This window comes from Sinocyclocheilus grahami, unplaced genomic scaffold, assembly GCF_001515645.1.
Source record: "Sinocyclocheilus grahami isolate Dianchi unplaced genomic scaffold, SAMN03320097.WGS_v1.1 scaffold22.1, whole genome shotgun sequence".
In the NCBI taxonomy this organism is placed as follows: domain Eukaryota; kingdom Metazoa; phylum Chordata; class Actinopteri; order Cypriniformes; family Cyprinidae; genus Sinocyclocheilus; species Sinocyclocheilus grahami.
The window spans coordinates 559954-580374 of NW_015505201.1; the positions used below are offsets into that span (position 1 = coordinate 559954).

The 20421-nt window shown below is 36.5% G+C and overlaps 1 long non-coding RNA gene across 1 annotated transcript; it reads left to right on the plus strand.

Moving 5' to 3' along the window:
- The first annotated feature begins 2527 nt into the window (after positions 1 to 2527).
- LOC107560001 (uncharacterized) lies at positions 2528 to 19808 on the plus strand. Its single transcript, XR_001605674.1, has 3 exons — positions 2528 to 2647; positions 10410 to 10412; positions 19799 to 19808. It is a non-coding gene; the product is annotated as an uncharacterized lncRNA (long non-coding RNA).
- Positions 19809 to 20421: the final 613 nt, after the last annotated feature.

The following is a 20421-nucleotide window of genomic DNA, read 5'->3' on the forward strand; positions in this document are numbered from 1 at the left end:
CATGTTGATGCATAGACACTCATAGACACACAATATGCACGTGATGTTTCCCCCCTCTCCAACACAATAGTTATAAGGGAGTTATTCCCTTGTACACATCACTGTTATGTGCACAATCAATCAATAAGACAATGTGAAAGATGGACAAGGTTTTGTGTGAATGAAAATAGCAAAAGTGCTTCTGGCAGATTATGTGATGGAGGAGAAATCAGACTGCTCATGTGCAAATACAAGGACATGAAGGAGAGGGATAGAGAAGGACTATATGATAAGAGAATCGTGACATGACAAACTTTTTCATGCTGTATGTTGTTGGCCTTTTTATTGACAGATTAGCTGTGTTCCAAAACCTACTAAGCTGTCTGTATACAGTAAGCAGCTGTTTTGTAAGGCAACATCCTAATTTTCATGAAACCATAATAAGTGAGTGATTCTCTTCAAACACTCTACAAAGCAGCTCTACAAGCCACACAAATAGTGCTCAGCTCTGGAGAATTGACTCGGTTGATTTTAATATATTTGGTGTTATCGTGGTTTTGATGTTCAATAACAGGGGAATTCTCCAGTAAGCAGAAATATGCACTATACACAGAAATATTGTTTTGTATATATATTGTTTTAATTCGTGATTTTCACAAGTTGCAAATTCTTATTTGTTGCAACTGTAGCATTTTTAAAGCTTTTTTTATTCATTCATTCATTTATTTTTATTTATTTTATTTTTTTTGGGAGAGTGTAAAAGAGAATACAAGGACATGAAGGAGAGGGATAGAGAAGGACTATATGATAAGAGAATCGTGACATGACAAACTTTTTCATGCTGTATGTTGTTGGCCTTTTTATTGACAGATTAGCTGTGTTCCAAAACCTACTAAGCTGTCTGTATACAGTAAGCAGCTGTTTTCTAAGGCAACATCCTAATTTTCATGAAACCATAATAAGTGAGTGATTCTCTTCAAACACTCTACAAAGCAGCTCTACAAGCCACACAAATAGTGCTCAGCTCTGGAGAATTGACTCGGTTGATTTTAATATATTTGGTGTTATCATGGTTTTGATGTTCAATAACAGGGGAATTCTCCAGTAAGCAGAAATATGCACTATACACAGAAATATTGTTTTGTATATATATTGTTTTAATTCGTGATTTTCACAAGTTGCTGATTCTGAAAGTTGGTGCAAATTCTTATTTGTTGCAACTGTAGCATTTTTAAAGCTTTTTTTATTCATTCATTTATTTTTATTTATTTTATTTTTTTTGGGAGAGTGTAAAAGACTTTACTGTCACTTTGGTCAGTATGTACTAATATGTACCTTTATGCACACTTTAGTGCATAAAGGTGCCAGATTTTCACATCTGAAGCCATCTGGCCCAGATTAAACTCTCACCACTTTACGTTTCTGACTTGGGTTCTGACAACGGCTCCAATAACCAACATTTTCAGGGAGGGTTAAATGCATCCGCCTGTGTAAAAGCTCACACCCTCTGTGCCCAATCCTTGTGCTTGGGTTTGTGATGGTACGCAGTAGGGCTGTGCGATTTGGGGGAAAATGTCAAATTGCGATTTTTTTGACAAATATTGTGATTTGATTTGCAATTTTACATTTGCAAAGTCAAGCTTCAGCTCAATATTGTCAATAATGTGCAGCACAGTATGGGTATCATTATTAATATTTGTTTATTTTTTTATAAATGAACTGTATTAAGTCAATTATTAAAGTGTTACATAGGCTGATTTATTCATTTTAAGTATTTGGGATTTTAAGAACAAGTGGAAAATGTGCTGAATGTTTCATTTCATCCAAGTGAAATTAGCAAAGCAGTTAGACTGAATTTACATTTGTTTTAAACGCGGAACCAGGCGCGAGTCAACACAGGTTGCGCGCGTGCGTCAAGCCTCGTCCATACTGCCAGATGCGCTCGTGGAAACTTGCAGTGCGGAGCCGGGTGCGAGTATAAACGAGCATTACGAGACGGGCAAGCATGAACGGCTTGTCCGTGACTCGGGATTAGCACCGCGTGGGGCAGAGAGGGGCGAGGATGAGAAGCATTCACAGACACAGGCTGTGTGTGCGCTCTTCTGAATTGGGAATAGCCAACATGCATTATAAACTTATTTCAAATTAATCTGTTGGGGAGAGAAAATGTGTAAGATAACGTTCACGTACTAACAAAAACATCTAAGAATGTATCTTTTATTCTCCAGTACTGAAACCAGAACCGATAAGGGAGCTCTTGATATGCGCTGTGACGCAGCTCTTGCAGATTACCTTTTTTGTTCGTTGTCTGTCATTTCGAAGCTCAAATTGCATACGGTTTTCTTTAGTTTTAATTTGCCTAACTATCGATCTGACCCAGTAGACGCCATAATCCCACTCTGTCTCTCTCCCGTCCCACTTTCTGTTTTTTGTTGTTGTTGTTTTTTTAATGGTGGGTGTTTACGCAGTTGGCTAGAGCAGTGCTGATTGGGGAGAACGGAGGTGTGCTCACTCTATTGGTTAGTAAGACTGCAACTCAAGGCTGGCAGTCATGCATATGCTCTGGAACAGAGTAATATCGCGTCCATATCGCAGACTATGCAATTAGGAAATCGCAAACGTCTCAAATCGTGATTTCGATTCGATTTCGATTAATCGCACAGCCCTAGTACGCAAGCACTGAAGCGCAGATTACAGCACAGCAGTCATGTTCTGTACACTTCCTCACTTCTGTGTTCCAGCTCAAACTCCAAATGTGTATTTTTTTGGGACAGTGTAAAAGACTTTACTGTCACTTTGGCCAATATGCCCCAGTGACAAGCTGTTGAACCCCTGAAGGGAAATTTTCTGTGCTTTTTTTTTTCTGACAGTGTATGTAGCCAAATAATTTATATTTTAGAACAAGAATATAGTGGGAGAGTAGACGGGAAACACCAGGTAGATTGATCAGAAATGCACCTGCACACAAGCACTGCCACATGACATGACAGAGCACGTTTATTACCCACCAGGCCCACAGACAGTTCCCCTGGAGCGGCCTGGGTTCAAGTCTCAGCCTCAGGGCGCGGTGCCTGCAGGACATCATGGACCCGCTGAAATGCAGTGCACACAGAAAAGTGTCAAGTAGTGTCCAAAATTATAAGCTTCATTGTAATTGGCTGACTGCTGCATAATTAATTCATGAGTCAAGTGTGCACAGGTTTGTTTTATCAGTTTGACTTTGACAAGTCATGTTTACAGGGTATGAAGCTGCTGCAATAATCACCTCAAGGGTCTTTTGTTTGAGGCACGTAGTAGCAATATCCTCAAGCTGATCTGTATAATCAACTGCTTTTTTTCCCCCAGAGTTATGACCGTGAAATAATCAGTACTCATTACTTTTTTGGGGGGAAATTAGAATGATTTCTGAAAGATCATGTTTCCCTGAAAACTGGAGTAATGGCTGCTGAAAATTCAGCTTTTGCTATCACAGGAATAAATTGCACTTTAAAATATATTAAAATGAAAAAGTTATTTTAAATTGCAATAATATTTCACAGTATTACTATACTTTTACTCTATTTTTGATCCAATAAATGCAGCCTTGTTGAGCATACAAGACTTCTTTCAAAAAAAGTAAAGAATATATTACCTACATCAGAGCTGGGAAAATTACTTAGATATTTTAGTCTTTTACTGATTCCAAATTACATTCCAAAATTTGTAGTTAGTAGCATAATCCATTACATTACACATTTTACAGTTATGACCGTGAAATAATCAGTACTCATTACTTTTTTGGGGGGAAATTAGAATGATTTCTGAAAGATCATGTTTCCCTGAAAACTGGAGTAATGGCTGCTGAAAATTCAGCTTTTGCTATCACAGGAATAAATTGCACTTTAAAATATATTAAAATGAAAAAGTTATTTTAAATTGCAATAATATTTCACAGTATTACTATACTTTTACTCAATTTTTGATCCAATAAATGCAGCCTTGTTGAGCATACAAGACTTCTTTCAAAAAAAGTAAAGAATATATTACCTACATCAGAGCTGGGAAAATTACTTAGATATTTTAGTCTTTTACTGATTCCAAATTACATTCCAAAATTTGTAGTTAGTAGCATAATCCATTACATTACACATTTTAGGTAATATAACTAAATGGCAACTACTTTTTAATTACTTTTAGATTACTTTTGACCAAAGTCGTTTATCACATTGGTTTTAATAGGATAATCTATTACCATATTGACACAAATACAAGTATAAATACTAAATACCATACTGTACCATATTGATATAAAAACACAAGAAGAAAATATATTCCATTCATTGTAAATAACAACATGAAGTGCATTAAACATTACGTTATGTCAAGGTTTTGTAAATGAACTGCAGAAGCTTTGTGAGTTTAATGAAAAGCTAATAATTCCTTAAATTGTAAAAATGTAAACTTAAAATAAGTAATTTTAAAATAACAATCAAAATAAAACACTTAAAAAAAAAAATTTGACCTGCATGTAATGTGACCATTAACCAACAGAGAACCATGAACATGCAAATGTGATACTTAATTATTAAAATATTTATTTTAAAATCTCATGGTCCTTCAATTAAATATATTAGGTGAAAGCTGTTCAGCTGCCAAAAAAAGTTTGGGAATGCCTGCATTACATGTAAATAAGAAAGAACGTGAACTTGTGCATTCTTTGTGTGAATGTCCACAAAACCGGAAGACTTTCTGAATGTATATTAACGATATCCTATTTTAGAAAGGAATATTTAAAAGAGGAATTAGGGAGAATCAATTAATTATGAATAATTTGTTGCCACTGTGTGAATAATATGTAATTATGTAATCCATAAAAAAGTAACCGTAGATTACGAGTATTTTAAAATGTAATTTAATCTAATTAAAAGTACTTCATTTTTGGAACCTGATTACATAATCCAGATTAAATGTAATCAGTTACTACCCAACTCTGATATACGCACCTTTCTTAGTTCTTCAATTTTTGAAATGTAATGGAAGCAAATAATGTAGTGATAAACAATTTTCTTGAATTTTCATGAACTTTTGACATTATGAGTGATGCCATAGAATCTTAATTTTTAGATTTTTTTGTTTTGTTTTTGTAAGACTAGCACACAAGTACAGTAGTGATACAGTAGCTCAAGGACACAGGATACGACTCTAGAGGAGGCAGCCCTAATCTTCATCCCTAGTCTACACCACCTCCTTATAATGGAGATTTATCCGCTGTATTGCACATTTAATGAATATTAAGTACCAAACGTTTCAACTCAGCAATTCATATCGGCACATGAATCTGCAGTTACAATCCATCCCATCATTAAACACTCCATCAGCCTCTCTGTCTCCCTTTAATGATCCTCGTCTCCTTTCTTTCACACTCTCCCACCTCCATCTGGTCAAGGGCTTCTTCAGTTCTGTACAGTCAACCTCTCTCAACCTCTTTCATGCATGTGGGGCTCCTCTGCTATTTCAAAACTTTCAAGAGTTTTCCCTTGAGTAATGAGTGTCCTTGCTGCTTTCTGTGACACACTTGTGTACGTAATTGTGAAATGGACAGAAGCTGAAAATAAACTTGAGGAAGTTGAGGAAGTGGGTGTTCAGTCGGTCTTCTCTAAAGTGACTTATTTTAATGATCTGACGAGATAGCAATGCCTGTCCATGTGCATGTATTATAAACTCTATCATAGATCATTGAGTAGAGGAGAAACAGACAGACAACAAGAGAAAGAGGGGAGGGGAGGAGGGGCTGGGGGAATGCGTAGCAGCTGTTCATTAAAATGCAGTTGGGATTGCGTTTGGACCCCAGGCAGAGTGCCAGATTTGCACATCTGAAGCCGCTGGCCCAGATTAAACTCTCACCACTTTACTTTTCTGACTTGCGTTTTGACAACGGCTCCAATTACCAACATTTTCAGGAAGAGTTAAATACATCCGCCTGTGAAAGCTCACACCTTCTGTGCCCGATCCTTGCACTTGGGTTTGTGGTGGTACGCAGGCACTGAAGCGCAGATTACGGCACAGCAGTCATGTGCTGCACACTTCCTCACTTTTGTGTCCCATCTCAAACTCCAAATGAGCTCAGTTAAAGTGCTGCTCTGCTCAACTAGTGTTTTATTTTGATTAATGTTATTCTAAAATTACTTATTTTAAGTAAATATTATTAGCTTTTCATTAAACTCACAAAGCTTCTGCAGTTCATTTACAAAACCTTGACATAATGTAATGTTTAATGCACTTCATGTTGTTATTTACAATGAATGGAATATATTTTCTTGTGTTTTTATATTAATATGGTACAGAATGGTATTTAGTATTTATACTTGTATTTGTGTCAATATGGTAATACATTATCCTATTAAAATCAATGTGATAAACGACTTTGGTCAAAAGTAATCAAAGTAATTAAAAAGTAGTTGCCATTTAGTTATATTACCTAAAATGTGTAATGTAATGGATTATCGTTCGAGGTGGGACTTTTATTTTGGCGGCGCTGAGAGCGGCAGTGCCTGAGTGCTCATATTCTCCTTGTTCGCCGTCGGTAACAGTTCTGTCTAATGTAATGGATTATCGTTCGAGGTGGGACTTTTATTTTGGCGGCGCTGAGAGCGGCAGTGCCTGAGCACAGAGTGCTCATATTCTCCTTGTTCGCCGTCGGTAACAGTTCTGTCTAAAACGGATGGAAATCTGTCTAATAATACGATAGAACTGTTAAACGAAGGTATTAAAATGTATACAAAAAGTATTATAACTAGGGATGCACGTATCGGTATCGGGCCCGATACTGAGCTCCTGTACTCGTACTCGTTAAAATGCCCCGATACCAAACGCCGATACCACACAGCATGTGATAAGTGCCATATTCAGACAATGAAACACCGACAACAGAACAACAGACAGCAGAATGGAGTTATTAGAGATTAAGGATGTCTACGAAGTATATGTATGCAATGAATATAATGTCAAACATTCAGTATTAATGCCTGTATAGCTGATGTGCGCGAGCTGATAAACAAAGCGCGCTGAGTGGATTGAGCGCGCGGCGGCGCAGATGCAAAAAGCTTGTCGAGTGAATATACCTTTCTCACAGACATCTCTGGAAAGTTTGTAGTTCGGTCGGATACGTCAAAAACAAGTAAGTAAAACAATGCACAAGTTACTTAACGGTAGAGAGAGAGAGAGAGCATGCACTTCTGTTGTGTGATCTTTGATGTTCACTCCCTTAGCACACGCATCATTTGGATTAAAACTAAATCGTAAAAATAAGACCATTTATAGGGGCATTCACTATAAATGTCATTTATTTTTAACCTTAGGAATCTAACAGCTTGTGTGAAATGCGCTAGGCTGTACTGTTCTGCATCAGTACAAATACGCGCGTGTTTTGCTTGCTGGAGCGTTTCTGCATTATATGAGTGGCTTTGGAATATAAATCGCAGCATGTTTCAGATGAAAAAAAACGTGACTTCTATTTCTGAAAATATCACAGTTAGGAGATTTATAACTGTGATTTATAACTATTTATTCTGAAAATATCACAGTTAGGAGTGGTTCCCTGCATTATTACAGCAAAGCGCGTGATTACAGTACTAAGCCACTGCAATGAAGCAGCTCTAATGCTATTAAATTAAAGCTGATGTACCATAGAGTAAAAAATGAACAGTGAAAGTAACAAAAACTTGTAAAATACATTTTAATGGGCATATTATCTAACATTATCAAGCTGAATTTGTTCTGACTCCGTTTAACTCTGAGTTCTTGTTATATTTTATTACCATTTTCTAAACTATAGCGAATAAACTGTGATAATGGGAGAAATGTTGAAGGTGTCTAAATACATTTTGGTTTGATTGTATCTATTTGATAAGTGAAGTTAACCAACTAACATTATACATACTCTTTTTGTTTCTGTACCCAATATTTAAAAAATTTACAAATGCAATAAAAATATTGGTATTGGTACTCGGTATCGGCAAGTACCAAAAATAAAAGTATCGGTATCGGGCGAGTACTGAAAAAAGTGGTATCGGTGCGTCCCTAATTATAACGATTGCTTTTATATTATTAGTAATAGAAAGGCAAACACAATACTTTCTCATTTGCCGTCAACATTCAGCAAACACTCATTTACATAATTTAAACAAATCTTTGAATGGCTAATGAAAATTTAGTTTCACAAACCTTGCAAACTTGGTCGAATCCAGTTGTGAGATCTTGTGAAGTGTGCATTTGACCTGCATGATCGCGTGTTCTCTGCGTGACTTTTGGTCCGTGCAAATTGAATGCTTTAAACATTAAATTAGTGATTTCAAATTATGCTGCGCTTTATGCATTTGCCCACTGTCCTATTCATGTAATTTTCACTGTGTGCTCTATGTAAAATTAGTGTTACCTACATATAATAGCCTAATAATAATAATATATGGCGCGCTGCATCGTGCCCTGCCCGGCAGTGTTCAGCGCGTATGTTTCACTCTCCTCGTCACTGCGCGGTTTGAGGCTCCGCTCAGTATTCCGATCTATGAATGTGCGTTCCGCTCATGCACTGCTCGTGTACCGCTCATGCTCACCGGAAAAGCAAAGTCCGCTCAAATAACGCGCTGACAGGAAATTTATATGCAGTGTACTTGTTCCAGTTTGCAGTAGCACTACTGTGCTGTAACATACTGGGCAACGCTGCTAAAATGATGCTACCTTCAGTGACGCTATGCTCTGCTCTTATGCTCTGATGATAATAGCTTTGTAGGACTACATTATTTGGATAATTAGTAAAAAAAAAAAAAACATCTCATTCGGTTACATAGAAGTGAATAAAATATATTGATATTTAATATTAAGGTAACACTTTTCAATAAGGTTCCATTAGTTAATGTTAGTTAATGTATTAACTATCATGAACGAACAATGAACAATACATTTATTGCAGTATTTATTAAACTTTATTAATGTTAGTTAATGAGAATACAGTTATTCACTGTTAGTTAATGTCAATTCAGAGTGCATTAACTGTTAACAAGCACAACTGTTGATTTTAATAATGCATTAGTAAATGTTAACATTAACATGAAATTAACATGAACTAAGATTAATAATTCTGAAGAACTATTGTTCATTCTTAGTTCATTATCTAAAGTAGTTAACTAATGTTAACTAATGAACCTTATTGTAAAGTATTACCAATATTAATATAAATTCTGTCAATTTTTATTGTTACTTTCAGTAAAAGTGTGGTTATTTTATTGGCTTGCGTTTTTTTTTTATTCAGTATCATTAAAATTGAGTTCAATTTAAAAAGTCTTACAAAATAACTTTATATTATATAATAAATAATCATTACAAAGCTGTTTCGGTTTTCAGGGCAAATTGCATCCAGAATTTTCGGTTTCTGTTTCGGCCCAGAATTTTCATTTTGGTGCGTCCCTAGATGTAAGACTACATGTTTTATTTAATTTAATTTAAATTTAACAGTAATTTACTTTCAAATGCCCCAATTGCTAAAGGGTCTGCACAACTTTTTAGTACAATTTCAAGTTGCATTGTTCAAAATACCTGTAGTAGCACAGCAGTGCATACCTGTTTACATTTAATTAAGGTGGACTAGATATTGACTGTAATACAAATAGTTGAGTTTGCCAGGTGGATACAACATTTATGACAGGTTTTCATGAAAGTGTTTGTCTGCTTTACAATCCCATTTTGCACTGCAACAATAAAACTGAAGTGAGATAAACAAACTGAGAAATGTTGCTTTTTAGTTAAAACAGATGTTGTCAAAGTTTTCCTTTGGGGACATAATTTGAAGTTGGAAAAAGGTAATAAATTGCAATATATCGCAGAATATCGCAATAGTATTGTATCGTGACACAAGTATCGTGATAATATCGTATCGTGAGGCCTCTGGTGATTCCCACCCCTAAACGATATATCGTTATATCGGTATAGGCGAATATGCCACCGATAGTAATTTTTTTTTTTTACAGAAAATATAACGCAGATAAAATGCTTGAAATGGTGTAATTACTTAGTTTGTCCTGCAGAGCGTGCTCCATTGTTTGCTACTGGCGACCTGAATGAAACGCTTTAAAGTCTATGGAAAACCATTGAAACTTTGAACGACCATATCTCTGCAAAAGGCGTGGCGAATCCGCACCAAATTTGTGGATCCCTTCAGCTCGAGGAACCCTCTCGAACGCGAATCGAGTGTACGTCTTGAGGCCCTCTTTCGAATGAGACCACCCCAGCGTCGATAGCCCCCGGGGTTCGGGAGTTATGGGTGGTTAAATTCGCAGTCCGACACCGACTGATCTAGCGATCCCGGGGGGCTACCGACGCGCAGAGGGTGGCGTTCGAGAGGGCTCCTCGATCTGAAGGGATCCCCTGAATTTGGTGGAGATCCGCCAGTTCGTGAGATAGTGACACCAGCCAACACTTTCACTTCAATAAGGAGGTCTCTTGTTCAGGCAGCAGCATTCAAGCGTTGTCTTATTTGACCGTAAGTGTCCTGCGAAGTGGACTTCACATGATATTCCGCCATGATTCCATACACGTTACATTCAAAGTAGAGACCTGTGCGGGATGGATTTTTCAGTCCCGCTCCCGCAAGATTCTGTCCCGCGCCCGCCCGCTCCTGCAGAAATATATCTTATCTGGTCCCGCTCCCGCCCGTGACATTCATGTTTTGTCCCGCTCCCGCCCGCAAAAGCCCGCATAAAAGTAATCTATATAGATTTTTTTTCAATACATCGAAGAAATGTACATAAAATGGTTCTGTAATATCTCCTAAGCTCCACAACATACCAGCATAAACACTTCCGATAAAATATTTGTTATTTAGGCTAAGCATCAACATTCACAAACCACTGTTATTTTTAACAGAAAAGCAAGCATGTGCTGCTGCGTGCATGGTTTGGCATGGCAGAATGCGAGCAGTGTGCTTCCTTTATTATCACTAAAACTGACATCTCAGTTAATCACGATCTCATAAAGCTCTGTTATATCACATTAAATATATGCACAATGAATCTTTCAGTGTCTACACTTCATGTGTTAAAATGAGAGGATTAGTGAGCATGCAATTTCAGCACTGCGGTGAGTAGATTCTAACTTAATCACCTCTGATTGGCCATTGCATTCCAGAAATCAACAGCTGAGTCTGTGATTGGCTACATTGCACAACCTTTTAAACACGTGTTATAAATAGAAACTATGCCTAGCTTGCGCATGTCAATCATTTTAATGTTAATATTAGTTGTTCTTATTGCTTTTGTGCAACAGATAAATAACAATTTATATGTTTTAGACACTTTGTTTAGATAATTTCTATTTTGCGGGAGTCCCGCAAATCATTTTATTCTCCCGCATCCCGCACACACACGAGTCTCTTCCCACCCGCACCCACACTCGCCCATCAAGAGTTGTCCCGCACCACACCCTGTTGCGTTGGGTCCCGCGGGAGTGCAGGTCTCTAATTCAAAGGGCATTAAAGTGCGCGAGACGTGAATTTATATTTATTTACAGAGGTATATTATGTCACACTTCACGCTTCTCTAGTAAGTTTCATCTGTGTGTGAAGACAGTAGCGCAAATTCGTGAATGAATGTTCCGAAGTGAAATAAACTTCAACAGAATTGGTTGAATGGAATTGAATTTAATTAAAGTTGAATAAACTTCAACTTTACTGTTCACTTTACTGTTCAGTGCACTGATGTCAGACTGATTTTGGATAAAGTTAATTGTTAAACTGCCTCCATCATTACATACCTTTGTCACGTCATTGTAAGTGTTTGATTACCAACTTGAGTGATCATTGCAAAAAATGTGTTTATGTATATTTATTCTGTTTATGTATATACTGTATTCTATATATAATACCAGTCAAATGTTTGGACACACGAATGGGAAAGTGTCCAAACTTTTGACTGGTACTGTACTATAATATACACAAAGAATATCGGCCGATATATCGATATCTCCCTATTTTTTACTCCCTAATATCGGTATCGGCCCCAAAAAACCCATATCGGTCGGGCTCTAGTATCAACTCTTTTGGATAAACCAAAACTTCCTAAACAGCATGCAGAAACAAAATGTGTTGTCGCTTGTCGCTTTTGCCAAAATAAACACTTAAGTGTAATATTATGATTTTTTTGTGCTTTTTTATATTCTATTACACAATTTATTCCTATTTTAAAATGTATTTAATTTAGCTTAAATTTGTAATTTTTCAGTTTTTTTTTACATTATTTTCTATTTATCTTAGTTTTATTTTTAGTTATTTTAGTTCTTCAACTTAAAGTTGCAAGTTATTATTAAATTATAATGTTTTCACATTTATTTTATTTCAGCTTTATTTCGTTTTGATGAAAACAATAAAAGTTTTAGTTTTAGCCATCCTCTCCCAAAAAAGATGCTCTAGTCTGGGTCAAAGCCCTGAGGTAGATGGTAGAAGGTGTGATCCTTGTTTTATTATATGCTGAGAGCATCCTTCCTCTAAGTAAGCTCCTGCGAGCCCTATTGTCTCCCTGCAACAGCTGCTCTTGACAAAGCCAATAAATCACTGCCTTAATGTGAGATTCTGAGGGCTGCGGTCGCTCCAGCAGTGTGAGAATTCACCTCTTCTCTCTCATCACCTAGAGAGCGTTCCTGACCCCTCCATGTCTCTGCTTGGTTTGATGTCATACTGCACCATGTCATTTTTCTTTTCACTGTAAGCTTAGGCTGATGTCACAGTGTACAGTTGTTGGGCTGAATTGCCACACTTGCCTTTCATTTGTCAATTTTTGTCAGGTTTAATTGTCACCGCGCTGGTGAGAAGCTGTGTGAAAGATGTCTTATTCACACGTCAAGGTTTGTTTTGGGGAAGGATCCTGTTTCCAGGAATCTTCCTGAAATCCCAGAGGACGTCTTTATTGCTCAGAAGTTGCTTTTTTAAAGCTCTGGAGACTTCATGGTGATTCTCCAATGAAAAAAAAATAAACTTTTTAAACTTCTACTGTGCATGTTTTCTCTGGAAATTCTTTATGAAAAGTAAAAACAAACACAAATGATACTTCTATTTAATAAACGTTTGTTTGTTTTTTAAAGTAAAAAAAAACAGTATCTCAAAATATTAGAATGTTTACATTTGTGTTTCATTAACACAATTCCTTGCTGTAGTTTGTGTGTGTGTGTGTGTGTGATAGATAGATAGATAGATAGATAGATAGATAGATAGAACCCTACCTGCGAAGCCACAGTGCTGTTAAAAGTTTTAGCCACTTGTGCAAAAATGGGGATGCTGTCAAAAGATAATGTCATAAATAGATTTTCTTTATCAATTAACTTCTATTAACTAAATTAAATCTACTTGAGTATATTTTTTCAGTACTCTTTCCACCACTGGTAATTAATGACAGAATTTTCATTTTTGGGTGAACTAACCCTATAAAGATTTTAATTTACTGACAGCCCTAATATACAGGTGCATTTCAAAAAATTTGAATATCGTGAAATATCTTTTTTTTTTCGTGAATATCGTGAATAACTTTCATATATTCTAGATTCATTACATGTAAAGTTAAACATTTCAAAAGTGTTTTTGTTTGTTTTTAAAGTAAAAAAACAGTATCTCAAAATATTAGAATGTTTACATTTGTGTTTCATTAAATGACCATCCCTACAGTATAAATATCTCTTGTTCTTTGAAATCACAATAATGGGGAAGACTGCTGACTTGGCAATGGTCCGATAGATAGATAGATAGATAGATAGAACCCTACCTGCGAAGCCACAGTGCTGTTAAAAGTTTTAGCCACTTGTGCAAAAATGGGGATGCTGTCAAAAGATAATGTCATAAATAGATTTTCTTTATCAATTAACTTCTATTAACTAAATTAAATCAACATTTGGTGTGACCATCCTTTGCGTTTAAAGCAGCTTTGTCCCTAGGTGCACTTGCACATAGTTTTTCAGGTAGCTTTTTTTTAGGATTATTGAAGCATCTTGGAGACATTGCCACAGTTCTTCTGGATTGAGTCTGTCTCAGTTTGTTCTGTTTCTTCATGTCATTCCAGACAGACTGGATGATGATGAGATCAGATCTCTGTGTGGAGCACTGGCTGTTGTCAGACTCCTTGTGCAAACAAAAACCTCACTGGATTATTACAATTAATGGCAAAATGAATGTTTGGAAATGACACACTACAGCAAAAGATAACTGTCTTAAAAAACATTTTTTAGCTGGAGAAAATACTAGTGTTCCAATAATTTTGCCCTACAGTATAAATTCCGGGTATCTCTTGTTCTTTGAAACCACAATAATGGGGAAGACTGCTGACTTGGCAATGGTCCAGAAGACAGTCATTGACACCCTCCACAAAGAGGGTATGTCAAAGAAGGTCATTACTGAAAGGGGTGGCTGTTCACAGAGTGCTGTATCAAAGCATATTAAATGCAAAGTTGACCGGAAGGAAGAATTTGGGTTGGAAAAGGTGCACAAGCAACAGGAATGACCGCAAGCTTTGAGAATGCTGTCAAGCAAAGCTGATTCAAACACATGGGAGAGCTTCACAAGGAGTGGACTGAAGCTGGAGTGAGTGCATCAAGAGTCACCATGCTCAGACGTCTTCAGGAAAAGGGCTACCAAGCCACTTCTGAAACAGAAACAATGTTAGAAGCATCTTACCTTGGCTAAGGAGAAAAAGAACTGGACTGTTGCTCAGTGGTCCAAAGTCCTCTTTTCAGATAAAAGTAAATTTTGCATTTCATTTGGAAATCAATGTCTGGAGGAAGATTGGAGAGGAACAGAATCCAAGCTGCTTGAAGTCCAGTGTGAAGTTTCTGAAGTCAGTGATGATTTGGGGTGCCGTGACATCTGCTGGACTTAGTCCATTGTGTTTTATCAAGTCCAAAGTCAATGCAGCCATCTACCAGGAGATTTTGGAGCACTTTATGCTTCCATCTGCTGACAAGCTTTATATGGAGATGCTGATTTCCATTTCCAGCAGGACTTAGCACCAGCCCACAGTGCCAAAAACCACTTCCAAGTGGTTTGCTGACCATGATATTACTATGCTTAATTGGCCAGCCAACATGCCTGACCTGAACCCCATAAGGAATCTATGGAGTATTTTCAATAGAAAGATGAGAAACAGTCGATCCAACAATACAGACGAGCTGAAGGCTATAGATAGATAGATAGATAGATAGATAGATAGATTGATTACTTAGATTACTTAGATTAGATATTTATTGCTCATAAATTGCTTGTTCAAAGCTCAGGAAACTAAAATGAAGTTCTGAGAATGACCATTAGGTAAAATAAGTAAAAGCCTAATCATTTGAATCATTTTTTTTAAAGCAAACAGTAAATCAACAATACATGCTTAGTTGTTCTTTCATAGATTGAGACTTCTATGACTTTTGTGATCCTCAGAAATATTTATGTATCAGATTTGAGATTTTTCCTTTAATTACTCACAAGCCTTCTCTTCTTGTAATCTCTAGAGGACTTTTTTATTGTTCAGAGGTCATTCTTTAAAGTTCAAGAATTTTGTATGATTCTCATACTTGTTATAAATATCAGCTTTTGTTTGTTTTAATTCTCATAATTATTTAAAATGTCAATAGACACAAACAAGAACATTGATAATGCACAATGTAGAGTGCAAGAGTTTTAGAGCTATACATTGAATGTGGATCATAGCACATTGTTTGTTTTTTGAAGAGACTTTGATGAGAAATGTTTGAGATCAAATCTAAACTGTTGATGTTTAATTGTATATGTTGGTAAATTCAAGTTTTCAACTTTTGGTAAACTTTAGAGGAGATGTGAGATTAATTTTTTCTCTCTCAGTGGAAAAATCTGAAAAGCATGGAGCTTAAAAGCAAAAGTCTAAATTTTCTCTCCAATTAATATCATGGGAGAAAGAAGAAAACAATCAAAATTGAGATTACAATTTCCTCAGTGGTTTCCCTAGTAAAAAAGTAATATATTTAAAATACATTTATTTCATACTAAGTATAGTTCAGATCTATTAACATATTTACTGACAGATAACTCGAGACTTGCTCATACAAACTTGGCGTACTACTTGTGCACAATGCACATTTCTTAATATTAAGCCTAAAATGTGTTTTAATGTCACTTTTGATGAGGATTGTATGATCTTTGAATAATATCTGTCTTTAAATGCAAAATATTTAAAGTATACTTGCAACAGTTCCACTTTAGCACAATCAAATATACTTCAGTATCTTTAGTTGGACTTCAGCACTACTTCCGCACAATTAAAGTGCATTAAGTACAAAATTAGTTGTTCCAGTTTAGCAGTCTTTGAAGTATACCAGTTTAGTATACTAAAAGTACAATTGCAGGGCATTTTATTAAGTACATAAATATGAAAATGTATTTGTAGTATACTTGGTATGAAATAAATGTTTCAAATACATTTAAGTATATTTATTTTTCACTAGATTTGCCTTTCCTGTAAGATGGAAAATTCTAGTTTATTAGTTGCTTTTGTGTGTTTTATTTCAGATATCTTGGGACATTTTTAAAATACAGAACTATTTTTATAGTAAGGAAAATATTCTGTGTGACACACTTCAGAAATGATTAAACAATCCATTTAGTGACGGAAATGAGTCATGGAGCTCTAGGGAACGTCAAGTTTGCTCGTGAGGGAGGGACGATTCATCAATGAGTGCAAATTACATTTTGTTCTCCTTGTAAATATTTTCAAAACGCTCGCTTGAGATGAATGTCACAGTTCTGGGGGTCTCCCACTGATTGATCATCTGTTTCAACATGTGTCGTGGAAAACAATTACTTGCTTCACAGATTTGGCGGTATTTCCTATATTTAGCGTTACTCCTCTTGTGGTTTCTCATGGATTTTTTTCTCTCTCATTCTCATCCTCTTTACCTTGTTCTCTCACTGCGCTATCAGCAGACTTTAAAGCTAAATCAATCAAGGTGTGTTCCACACTCCGTGGCTTTGCCGATTTAGTTGGAACACCATGGAATATGACTTGAGGCGGAAGGACAGGACAATAGGCGGAAATGTTGCCACCGAACGCAAAGCACTGTTGTGAGTATGAAGCAGTGCAGACGTCGCAGGTTTCATAGACGCAGCTTCTTCAGCTTGACCTTTAAGTCCTCTTCGGTTTTTACTTTTGCTTTGTTCCAAACTGCCTGCAGTATTTTATTCACATACAAATACACATCATATCACTGAAATCAATTAACCTTGTGACTCAGTTCTGGCCTTTTCGGCAGAAGTAATTATGAAGCTCCTTCTGTCATGCAATGGGAGTTTGAAATGAGAAATGATGGGCACTTCACCTTGGGCAACGCATCACCTTGAACAATGGAAGTTTTGGCATAATTAGCATCGCAAAATGGCCTTAAAGTTGAATATTAAAAAGACGGACCTCTAAGTGAACAGGGCCTTGAAATACTGGAACGCAGTTCTATCACATCCTTGTCATTCACAGACGATGAATCAACATGTATTTTATCACCTTGAATTTAGTTTTATGCATCTGTCGGTGTTCTATTGTGCATTTTTAAGGTCATGCAGAAGCCAAAGTAACTATAAATCAAGAAATTAATGCAGCACTTTTCCTAAATCACCTCACACAGCTAGGTGTTCTCATAAATAATCAAAGGCACCAGTTTACAGATACCCAATAGGACATGAGCACACACACACACTTAGAGACATACTTATACACACACACACCTGTGGAGTATCAGGAATAGCAAGGAGCCGCAGACATCCTGGAGCCAAGGGACCCAAAGCAGACATCTAGAACTAGAATGGAATTACTGAGCTGACTTTGCAAGACTGCAAGATTTACACACACATACACACGTTTTTTTTACATTTCTGTTGTATTAATGCATATACAAATAAATGTTGATTTATTTATTAAGACTATTTATTAAGAAGTTACTAGTGCAGTTACTCTTCTCTTAATAGTAAAACTTTTTGCAGCTTTAAATAAAAATAAAATAAAATGAATAAACTGGTTTTGGGTCAGTTTTGCTCTTGAAGTGCAGCTAAGCAAACCCACACACACTCACACACTTTTGATTAGCTGCGAGGGCATTTTCTATAAACTACGAATAGCCATGTACTCTAATATGCTGCGGTTCTCCATAAAACCAATGGTTGAGCAATTTTAGACAATATTTACTGCAAATTGTAATATTTCAAGCCTAGAGCAATGTGTTAGAGATGCACTCGTGTGTAAACAAGCCCCATGTTTTCTTAATATGGAGTAGTAGAGATTAGCTGGAGATGTTTTCATTCCGTTGAAGGTCAGTGGGGGTAAGAGGGTTTGGAGCATTAAAAATACAGCACCTCAGTGGGCAGGTTAAGAGCTCAACACGGGATCTGGTTTCTAATGGTGAGGATGCTGGGATTGAACCTGGCGCTTCCAGCATCATCTCCGCTCAGTGTATCATCAGGGCTGAGGCTACGTTATATGGTGTTTTCAGCCTGAAAGTGTCTATAACATATCTAAATATTTATCTTTTTTCTCTGAAGTTATTGCAGTCACAATGGCCATACTGTGGACTGAACATCCATTCTTGTAGAGTGGTTGTGTAAAGATTTATGTATGTATGCATGCATTTATAATTGTATTTAATTATCTGTCTCCGTCCGTCCGTCCGTCCATCCATTCATCCAATATTCTAATGTTGTGCAATATTTTGATCATGAGGTTTAAATAAAAAATGGCATTAAAATACTTTATGCTCTAATAAGCATGAATTGTAAGATGGCCACAAACCTAGTCTGCTGCCATGCATTAGTAAATTTAATGGGCAAATAAAAAATGCATTGTTGCAAAGTCACAATGTACATTTTGTATTCGTACTAATATAATTTTGAATACATTGTAAATATTCAGTATACCACCCACCCCTCGCATCCAGCAATATAACACACACGCGCATTCATTCAGCAGAAGTTTAAATAAAAAAATGAAACAAAAATGCACAAGCTCATTGCAGCAGGGTCAATAGACCATGTTAAAAAGAGGGCAGATTTTACCTGATCCACACACATAAGCACTCACATCCAGAGTGTTTGTCTGACAACATGAAAAAGAGGGCTGATGTTACTTTACTCGAGGGTCTGCTTTTTGCAACCTGTTGGTTACGCCCCATGCTGAAGCCATTTTTATGGCAAAAAATCGGCTGCATGAAATTAAACTTCCAGCTATGAGTCGAACTATCAAAAACAGACGATAGCTTGGCTGAAACACACTTTTTCCTCCTAAATGGCTTAATTTTTCATGACACAGATGATGATTTTTACACATGGGAGGCAGATATTGTAATCCGTAGCCAGTGGGTTGCAGGGATGTTATACTTTGCCTATAAATCATGAGTGCGGTTTTTGTGCCTCTAGAGAGTGATTTAAAAATGATGGTATCATGGCAAAGAAAGCTTGAATATTTTTCCTCATGCACACATGTCTCTGAAGTTTGCGGTGATCTGTCAGACCTCATCTAGATCACTGTTGCTCAAGATATGGAATGATGGTGTCAACGTATGCAGAAGATATTATATGTACTATTGGCCTTTCTAATGCATTTCAGCCGTCAGCAGGTGTCTGCAGATTGGTTTGCAGCTGCTCGGTTTTCTCTGTGTCTCTTACCCTGCCTCTAAGTCCTCTTGGGAATTTGCAACTTAAGAATTTTGGAAATTGTAATGTGAAGCATTCAAATTATTTTGGAAGAGAATGAATGTGTCTGGCAGGTTCATAATTTATAAAAAAAAATATATAGTTAAGTAGAGTTTAAAGTAAATATAGTTTAGTTGTGCATATACCTGTCACAGTTGCCATATGAGCTTATTGAAAGCTGTTTTTTTTTTCAAGCTTTAGAGCTATTTTAATCAACTGTACATTTCAGTTTGTATAATTGACTTTATGCAATGTGTTCAGCATTCACAATGGCAGCTTAACTCATGATAGTTTAAATATTCTATTGAAAGTGAGGGCATTCTGGTTGCGTTCACATGTGTGATAGTTGCAACACGACTTTAGATGCAGTTTATTTTCCCAGCAAAGCACTTTGCAAAACAAATATTGGAAGTTCATAGTTTTGCATTTCCACGCACAGTGATCAGTATGCCAGAGATGTAACATAATTTAGAATCTGTTGTACCTCAGCCATATTATTAAATACTTTGAGACTAATTTGAAATCCCCTTCTGAATGCAGACAAGGGTATCTGACTACAGGAAAGGCTGTCAACAGAGAACCAAGTAATGTTTCCAAATTCCTTATAGTGATTACTCAGTCAATAGACTTGTTAACAATGTCATCACTTTTGTTTATCCGCTGACATTGTGCGAACCAGAAGTTTGACGTGTTTGTAGAACACGCTCATTAGTATCAGTGACAATTAAATGTTTTTTTGGGGG